The sequence below is a fragment of the Bos indicus x Bos taurus genome, chromosome 2 (genome assembly GCF_003369695.1).
Source record: "Bos indicus x Bos taurus breed Angus x Brahman F1 hybrid chromosome 2, Bos_hybrid_MaternalHap_v2.0, whole genome shotgun sequence".
Classification (NCBI taxonomy): domain Eukaryota; kingdom Metazoa; phylum Chordata; class Mammalia; order Artiodactyla; family Bovidae; genus Bos; species Bos indicus x Bos taurus.
This window is the reverse complement of record NC_040077.1, coordinates 121,759,793-121,769,158: the sequence shown is the minus strand read 5'-3', so window position 1 is coordinate 121,769,158 and position 9,366 is coordinate 121,759,793.

Genomic DNA, 9,366 nt, shown 5'->3' with positions numbered 1-9,366 from the left:
AGCAACAGCAGCAACATAAAAGGACGGATAGTGAAAACTTTTAGACTTTGCAGGTAATATAGTCTCTATCTCAACCGCTCACTTTGCCGTTGTAATGATAACGCAATTATAGATAACACGTAAGAAAAAGAACATGGCCACGTTCCAATTAAACTTCATTTACTAAAATAAGGAGTGGGCCAAATGTGGTCCATTTACCATAGTTTGATGACTCCTGACATAAAGCAAAAGTTGAGACTGTTTTGAAGATGAATGGATTCACAATTCATCCCAAGGACTAAATCAAGCAGCCCTAAGATTAATAGATATGCAGAAAATTTGAATAACATAATTAAGAAGCTTGTTCAAACAATCAGAAAACTGACATTCTTCTCATACAATAAGGGAAATTTTATAACCATTGATTACACACTAGGTCATGAAGCAAGTCTGCCCACAGAGTGAAGAACTGATATTGTTTAGCTCATCTTCTATGATTACAATAAAATGAAATGAGAAAACCATTACAAAAAGATAACACTAAGTTTGAAAAGAAAGATCTTACCTCCAAATACTTAACAGGACAAAGAAAAAATACAAAATTAGGAACTAGCTGACAATGAAAGCATTACGTTGTTTTAATTTAATAATTTAAATTAATTAATTTGCCTTTATTTTGAACTGTTCTGGGTCTTCACTGCTGTGCGGGCTTTCCTCTAGCTGTAGTGAGTAGGGGCTCTAGTTGCAGTGTGAAGGCTTCTCACTGGGGTGGCTCCTCGTGTTGCAGAGCATAGGATCTTGGGCACGTGGACCCGGTACTTGTGGTTCCTGGGCTCTAGAGCACAGGCTCAACAGTTGTGGGGCACGAACTTAGCTGCTTGGCAGCATGTGGGATCCTCCCTGACCAAGAATTGAACCCATGTCTCCAGGATTGGCAGGCAGATTCTTTACCGATGAGCCACCAGGGAAGCCCCAAAGCATTACATTTTGAAATTTGAATACAACTAAAGCAATCCTAAGGGGCATGCTTATTCTTAAATAAATTAATTAAGGAGTTCACATTAATAAAGATTTCATATTAATGAGTTGAGCATCCAACTTAAGAAATCAGAAAGAAAACAACAACATGATAACACCCTTCTCAAATAGCAGAAAACACTAAAGATGAGAGAAAAATCAGTATCAAGAACGGAAAGAAACAATACGGATCAGTTTTAAAAGTGTCTTATAAAATAAATACATTTCTCACAAGGCTGATTAAAGAAGGCCCAAATAAATAATGAACAGAGGGAATTAACTATAGAAAGATTTTTTTAAACCATAATATACAACTTTCTGCAAAAAAATTTAAAATGTAGATGTAATAGATGTGTCTTTAAAATATAACTTCAAAACTGATTTAAGAAATGGAAATGAGGAATAAACGATAACATTAAAGAAATGGTTGTTCAGATTGCTTTTTTTTTATCTTTTAAATCACTCCTGCATGTGTGTTTATCATATCCTTTCCATTCTTAATATTTATTTATTTTTGCCTTTCCTTTTAAAACATAAATCAGCCTAAGAGGTTTGACTATTTTATTGATATTTTCAGAAAAACCAACATTGGGTTTCGTTAATCCTCTCAATTGTGTCTTTTTTTTTTCTATTTTAGAAAGTTTTGGTCTTATATTCATTATTTCCTTTGTCCTACTTTCACTGGGTTTATTTTATTTTATTTTTTTCCTTAAGCTAAAACAAGATAGAATTTTCAACATCTCAGTCAATAATCACCCTCAACATCCTAGAGGTAAAACTATTCTAACTTCTACCAGAATTGATTTTGCTTTTGGACTTTATGCAAATGGAACTACAGAGTATTTACTCTTTCTGCCCTCTTTCATTCAACATTCTGTGAGGTTTGTTCATGTCATTGCCTGTTAAATAGTGATTTGTGTGTGATTTATTTGGGGGTGTAGCATCCCACTCGGAGAAAGCAATGGCACCCCACTCCAGTACTCTTGCCTGGAAAATCCCATGGACGGAGGAGCCTGGTAGGCTGCAGTCCATGGGGTTGCAAAGAGTTGGGCACGACAGAGCGACTTCACTTTCCCTTTTCACTTTTATGCATTGGAGAAGGAAATGGCAACCCACTCCAGTGTTCTTGCCTGGAGAATCCCAGGGACGGGGGAGCCTGGTGGGCTGCCGTCTGTGGGGTCGCACAGAGTTGGACATGACTGAAGCGACTTAGCAGCAGCAGCAGCAGCAGCATCCCACTGTGGGCTTCCCTGGTAGCTCAGCTGGTAAAGAATCTGCCTGCAGTGCAGGAGACCCCAGTTGGATTCCTGGGTTGGGAAGATTCCCTGGAGAAGGGGTAGGCTATCCACTCGGGTATTCATGGGCTTCCATGGTGGCTCAGATCGTAAAGAATCCACCTGAAATGTGGGAGACCTGGGTTCAATCCTTGGGTTGGAAAGATCCCATGGAGGAGGGCATGGCAACCCACTCCAGGATTCTTGCCTGGTGAATTCCCATGGACAGAGGGGCCTGGCAGGCTACAGTCCATGGGGTTGTAAACAGTCAGACATGACTGAGTGACTAAGCACAGTACAGCATCCCATTGTATGAATATAATACAACTTATTTGTCTATTCAACTGTTGATGAACATCTGGATTGTTTCCAGAAATGTGTTTTAAAATTTCCAAACATGTGGGAATTGTTTATCATTATCAATCATTAACTTAATTGCATTTTGGTCAGAGAATATGGTGCGTATGACTGATTTTTGACAATAAGACTTGCTTTATGGCCTGGTATGTGGTCAGTGTTTGCAAATATTTTATGCATGCTTGGTAAAATAAGTTTTGGGTGTTGGAGTCACTTTGAGTCAATAAATCAAGCTAGTTAGTTGTGTTGCTTACATCTTCCATTACTTTACCAATTTTTTTCTGATTGGAAATGTCAGTCAATAATGGAGAAAAGTGTTTTCAACTATCCCACTTCAAACTGTGTGCTGTTAATTTACTATTATTACTAACGTATTTGACTTGTCTCTACAATTTTACCATTTGATTTTTATTTATCCCACTTTTGCTCTGTTTTTGTTTGTTTGCTTGCTTGTTCTCTGTTCTTATCTTTTTAAGAGTAGACTGAATTTCTGTTTTCTGCATCTTTACTTATCCCCTTAATGTTTTGGACATCATATTTTACATCTTTTTGTCTTGTGTATCCCTTAACTGCTTGTTGTGAATATAGACAGTTTTACTATTTTTGTCTTTTAACTTTCCTACTAGCTTTAAAAATAGTTGAGCTACTACCTTTACTGTATGATTGTCTTTACCAATGAAATTTTTCCTTTTGTAACTTTCATATTTCTAGTTGTGGTCTTTTCTTTTTTATTTAGAGAAGTCCCTATAACATTTCTTATAAAGCCAGTTCTACACATGGTGTTGAACTCTTAGCTTTTTCTTTGTCTATAAAACTCTTTAACTCTCTTTCATATCTGAATGAAAGATTTTCTGGGTATAATATTCTTGCTTTCACCATTTTAAATATTTCACCATTCCATTCCCTCTGCCCTGCAAAGTTTCTGCTGAAAAGTCAACTGATAGCCTATGGGAGTTCCCTCGCTGCTTTTAAGATTCTCCCTTTGTCTTTAATTTCTTCCATTTTAATGACAATGTGTCTTGGTGTGAATTTCTTTGGGTTCAACTTGTTTGTGACTCTGTGCTCCCTGGACCTGGACTTCTGTTCTCTTTTCCAGGTTAGAAAACTTTCAGCTATTATTTCTTCAGATAAGTTCTTGTCTCTTTCTCTTTTCCATCTGGGACCCTTGCGATGCAAATATTCACATACTTGGTGTTGTCTCAGAGTTCCTTTAAATTATCCTCATCAAAGATTTCTTTTTTTTTCCATTCGGCTTCAGTGATTCTCACTACTGTCTTTTAGTTCATTGATCTATTCTTCTGCATCATCTAGTCTACAGTTGATTCCTTCCATTGTAGCTTTCATTTCAGTTATTGTATTCTTCAGCTCTGTTTAGTTCTTTTCTATATCTTTAAACTCTTTGTTAAAATTCTCACTGTGTTCATCCATTCTTCCCCTGAATTTATTGAGCATCTTTATGATCATTATCTTGAACTCTTTATTGGGTAGATTGCTTATCATCCTTAGCTCTTCTTCTGGGGCTTTATCTTATTCTTTCCTTTGGAATATATTCCTCTGTTGCCTCATTTTTTGCCTGATTCTCTATTTTTATTTCTGTGTATTTAGTAGTTCAGTTACATTTCCTGATTTTGGAGAAATGGCCTTATGTAGGAAGCATCCTATGGGGCCCAGTAACACACTTCCCCTTGGTCATTCAAGCTATGTGCTCTACATGGGCACTTCTGTTGTAGTGGGATGGATTACTGTGGGCACACTGGTAGTTGAGCCTGGCCCAGCTGGCTTCCAGGCCCTAGTGTGAAGGTTGCTGGTCCACCAGCGGGCGGAGTTGCCTCCTGGTGATAATAAACTAGAGGGAGGATTCTAAAATGGTGCTTGCCAGCACCAGTGTCCTGGTGGTACAACAAGCTCCCCAAAATGACTGCTGCCAGTGTCCATGTACTCAAGGGGGGCCCTAGCTGCCTCCTGTCTCTCCAGGAGGCTCTCCAAGATCAGCAAGTGGGTCCAATCCAGGTTCCTTTCAAATTCCTGCCTCTGTCCTGGGTCTCAGGCATGTGAGATTTTGTGTGAACCCTTTAGGAGTGCTTCTCTGGTGGCTGAGGCAAATGGGAGACCCAGGTTCAATCCCTGGATTGGGAAGATCCCCTGGAGAAGGAAATGGCAATCCACTCCAGTATTCTTGCCTGGGAAATCCCGTGGACAGAGGAGCCTGGCGGGCCTCTGTCCATAGCGTTGCAAAGAGTCAGACTGAGCGACTAACACTTTTAGAGTGTAGTTTCTATTTCCGATAAACTCTCCTGTACATAAGACCCACTAGCCTTCAAAGTCAGATGTTCTAGGGGCTCATCTTCCTGGCGAGAACACTGGGCTAGGGAGCCCAACCTGGGGCTTGAACCACTTGCTTCTTGGGAAAACCTCTGCAGTTGTGATTGGCCTCCTGTTTGTGGGTTGCCTAACCAGAAGTGGGGCGGACGGTCTTGACGGTACGTTGTGCCCACCCTTCCTGTTGCTCCTTCTTAACATCCTTAGGTGTGGAAAATCTTTTCTGCTAGTTTTCAGGTTGTTCTCATAGATAGTTGCTCTGTACAGAGTTACAGTTTGGGTGTGCCCATGGAAGGAAGTGAACTCAGGGTCTTCCTCCTCCACCATCTTGGCCACACCCTGAATTTCTGTTTCCTTACTCCACATTTTCCGTCTACTGGCCTGAAAATTAACTCATTTCTTTGAAGTCATTGACTCTATTTCTATTCTTAGAGTAGTTATTTTTAAAATTTTACCTTGCACATTTAACAAAGCCTGAATTTAATATTCCAGCTCTCTTTCCAAACAATGCAAGAACCTTGGAACACTCTAATTCCAATGACTTCACCCTTCTTCCTAGCAATCAAGTTTCATTTCTATCCTCTTTTTCTTTTAGCCCATAAATTTGCCCTCATACTCTTTATATTATACAACATTTGTTTACGTGTATCTACATTTATCATTTTTTCCCTCAACAATCCTCCTTGTGTCTCAGGTTTGTCTTCTTCCATCATTTTTCTTTTTTCTAAAGTACATACGTAGGGAATTCGCTGGTGGCCAAGTGGTTAGGGCTCAGTGCTTTCACTGCTGTGGACCCAGGTTTGATGCCTGGTTGGGGAACTAAGATCCTGCAAGCTATGTAGTATAGCCAAAAAAAAAAAAAAGTACATACTTGGACATTCATATGTTTAATGCAGGTCTGTTGGTGATGATTTTTTTTAAGCTGTTTATTGTGAGATAATTGTATCTGGGAACTAGGGAGAGCTGCTGATCTGTAATCACTTTAATATACTTCTGGGTCCCTGTTCAAGCTGGAATCTCAGATTCAGATCCCTCAGGTGCTACTGGCCTCATCTGTGCTCCTGACTGTGGTGCTAAATAGGCATTTACTCTTAAGTATCACTCCTCCCTAAATATGTACCCCTCATAGATCACAATTGTGTTTTGTTTCATCTCCTTGGAGATTTCACTTCCTGGGAAACCAGTAATAAGATATAAAGTTATTGTGTGTTTTTTTTTTCAACATCTGGTTCTTCTCGAGCGGGAAGACCTTTCAGAATACCTAATTCACCAAACTTCCTCAGTGATCAATGCAAAGAAATAGAGGAAAACAATAGAGTGGGAAAGACTAGAGATCTCTTCAAGAAAATTAGAGATATCAAGGGAACATTTCATGCAAAGATGGGTACAATAAAGGACAGAAATGGTACAGACCTAACAGAAACAAGATATTAAGAAGAGGTGGCAAGAATACACAGAAGAACTGTACAAAAAAGATCTTCATGACCCAGATAATCACAATGGTATGATCACTCACCTAGAGCCAGACATCCTGGAATGTGAAGTCAAGTGGGCCTTAGGAAGCATCACTACAAACAAAGCTAGTGGAGGTGATGGAATTCCAGTTGAGCTCTTTCAAATCCTAAAAGATGATGTTGTGAAAGTGCTGCACTCAATATGCCAGCAAATTTGGAAAACTCAGCAGTGGTCACAGGACTGGAAAAGGTCAGTTTTCATTCCAATCCCAAAGAAAGGCAATGCCAAAGAATGCTCAAACTACCGCACAATTGCACTCATCTCACACACTAGTAAAGTAATGCTCAAAATTATCCAAGCCAGGCCTCAACAATACGTGAACCATGAACTTCCAGATGTTCAAGCTGGATTTAAAAAAGGCAGAGGAATCAGAGATCAAATTGCCAACATTCGCTAGATCATCAAAAAAGCAAGAGAGTTCCAGAAAAACATCTATTTCTGCTTTATTGACTATGCCAAAGCCTTTGACTGTGTGGATCACAATAAACTGTGGAAAATTCTGAAAGAGATGGGAATACCAGACCACCTGACCTGCCTCTTGAGAAATCTGTATGCAGGTCAGGAAGCAACAGTTAGAACTGGACATGGAACAACAGACTAGTTCCAAATAGGGAAAGGAGTACGTCAAGGCTATATATTGTCACCTTGCTTATTTAACTTCTATGCAGAGTACATCATGAGAAACTCTGGGCTGGGTGAAGCACAAGCTGGAATCAAGATTGCCGAGAGAAATATCAATAACCTCAGATATGCAGATGATACCAACCTTAAGGTCGGAAGTAAAGAAGAACTAAAGAGCCTCTTGATGAAAGTGAAAGACGAGAGTGAAAAAGCTGTCTTAAAACTCAGCATTCAGAAAACTAAGATCATGGCATCTGATCCCATCACTTCATGGGAAATAGATGGGGAAACAATGGAAACAGAGACAGATTTTCTGTTTTTGGGCTCCAAAATCACTGCAGATGGTGATTGCAGCCATGAAATTAAAAGATGCTGACTCCTTGGAAGGAAAGTTGTGACCAATCTAGATAGCATATTAAAAAGCAGAGACGTTACTGAACGGAATTCACCAAACTGCCAGAAGTAGATGTCCTTCCCATTCAAATTTTTATTATTTTGCTCCTCTTCTTGTATCCTTGAGCAGTTGATAGTATTGTTTTGCTTATTCTAAAAAATATTTATTTGTCTGTCTGTGTCGGCAGGCTCTCTAGTTGTGGCTCACGGTGGGCTTAGTTGCTCTGTGGCATGTGGGATCTTCTCAGACAAGGGATCAAACCTGCATCCTCCTGGATTGCAAGGCAGATTCTTAACCACTGGACCACCAGGGAGGTCCCTGTTTTACTTATTTTTAAGCTTCATATAAAGTTTTCATTTGGTACATATAGTTCTACCTTGTATATTCAGTATTATAGGTAAGATTTGTCGATGTTAACACATAACACCTCCCTTAGCTTCATGCCCTTCTCTATGGGTTAGAGTGCCAAGGATCACCCAGGACCATTCGCTTGCTCTTCTAAACCATGTCTGGGTACACAGGATCCTGGAACTCCCTTGACTCAAGGGCCCGAAACCTGTTTCCAAGGCCAGAGCAGTCATTTTGCTACTTTTTCTCCTGAGTTTGACCATGAGGCCATGCACACCCTAAGCCCAAGGGGTGTCCCGGGTGGCTGTTTTAGGGGGAAGGCTCTGGTGGACAGAATTAAGACAAACTGGCTGATGTGTGAGGTCCTTCACTATGTGGGATGGAGCCAGAGTAGGAAGAGACGAAGCATGGGCTCTGAGCCTCCAGATTACTCTTGCCCTGGGTCTCACAAATGTTAGGCACAGGCCTGTCAATAAATACATGTATAGACCTTCAGTGTATTCATCTTCATCTTTTTTTAAGCTCTGCTGCTGCTGCTAAGTCGCTTCAGTCGTGTCCGACTCTGTGCAACCCCATAGACGGCAGTCCACCAGGCTCCCCTGTCCCTGGGATTCTCAAGGCAAGAACACTGCAGTGGGTTGCCGTTTCCTTCTCCAGTGCATAAGAGTGAAAAGTGAAAGTGAAGTCGCTCAGTCGTGTCCGACTCTCAGCGACCCCATGGACTGTAGCCCACCAGGCTCCTCCATCCATGGGATTTTCCAGGCAAGAGCACTGGAGTGGGGTGCCATTGCCTTCTCTGTTTTTAAGCTCTAACATGATTTATTTATGCATTATTCTATTGTCTTCAATCTTTCACTACACACAGTGTTGTAATGAGCATTTTTTTTACTTATCAAGAGTTAGAGTTTCTTTCAACTTTATTTCAACTCTAGTTGAGTTAATTGCTAGATTAGAGGGTATGCATGTGTTGAAATTTACTAGATTTTGCCATATTGTTTTTCAAAGTGGTTATAGTTTAAACCCTCTTTAGCATTAACAGGAATGCCCATGGTTCCACACGTACTCACCCACACTTTTTAATAATATACTCAGCCTGAAAATGTTTCCAATCTTTTCCAATTTGAGGCATAAAATTATACTGCATTTTGCTTTGATTTGTATTCCAATAATTTCAAGTAAAGTTAAACATCATTTTATGTATTTGTATGGTTTGCCTCTTTATATCTTTTACTTGCTTTTCTCTTTCTCTCTCTTTTTTCTTACTTTTTGGCTCTGTGCTATAGCATATGGGTTCTTAGTTTCCTAACCAGGGATTGAACTTGCCCTTCCTGCATTGTGAGTGCAGAGTCTTAACCACTGGACCACCAGGGAAGTCCCCTTTTCTCTCAAGTTGTTTATAATTTTTGTATTGATCTGTAGTTCTTTTTAAAAATATGTATTTATTTATTATTTTGGCTGTGTTGGGTCTTAGTTGCAGCACGCAGGATCTTTTTATTGCAGGAGAGGGATTCTCTAGTTGTGGTACACAGGCTCAGTGGTTGT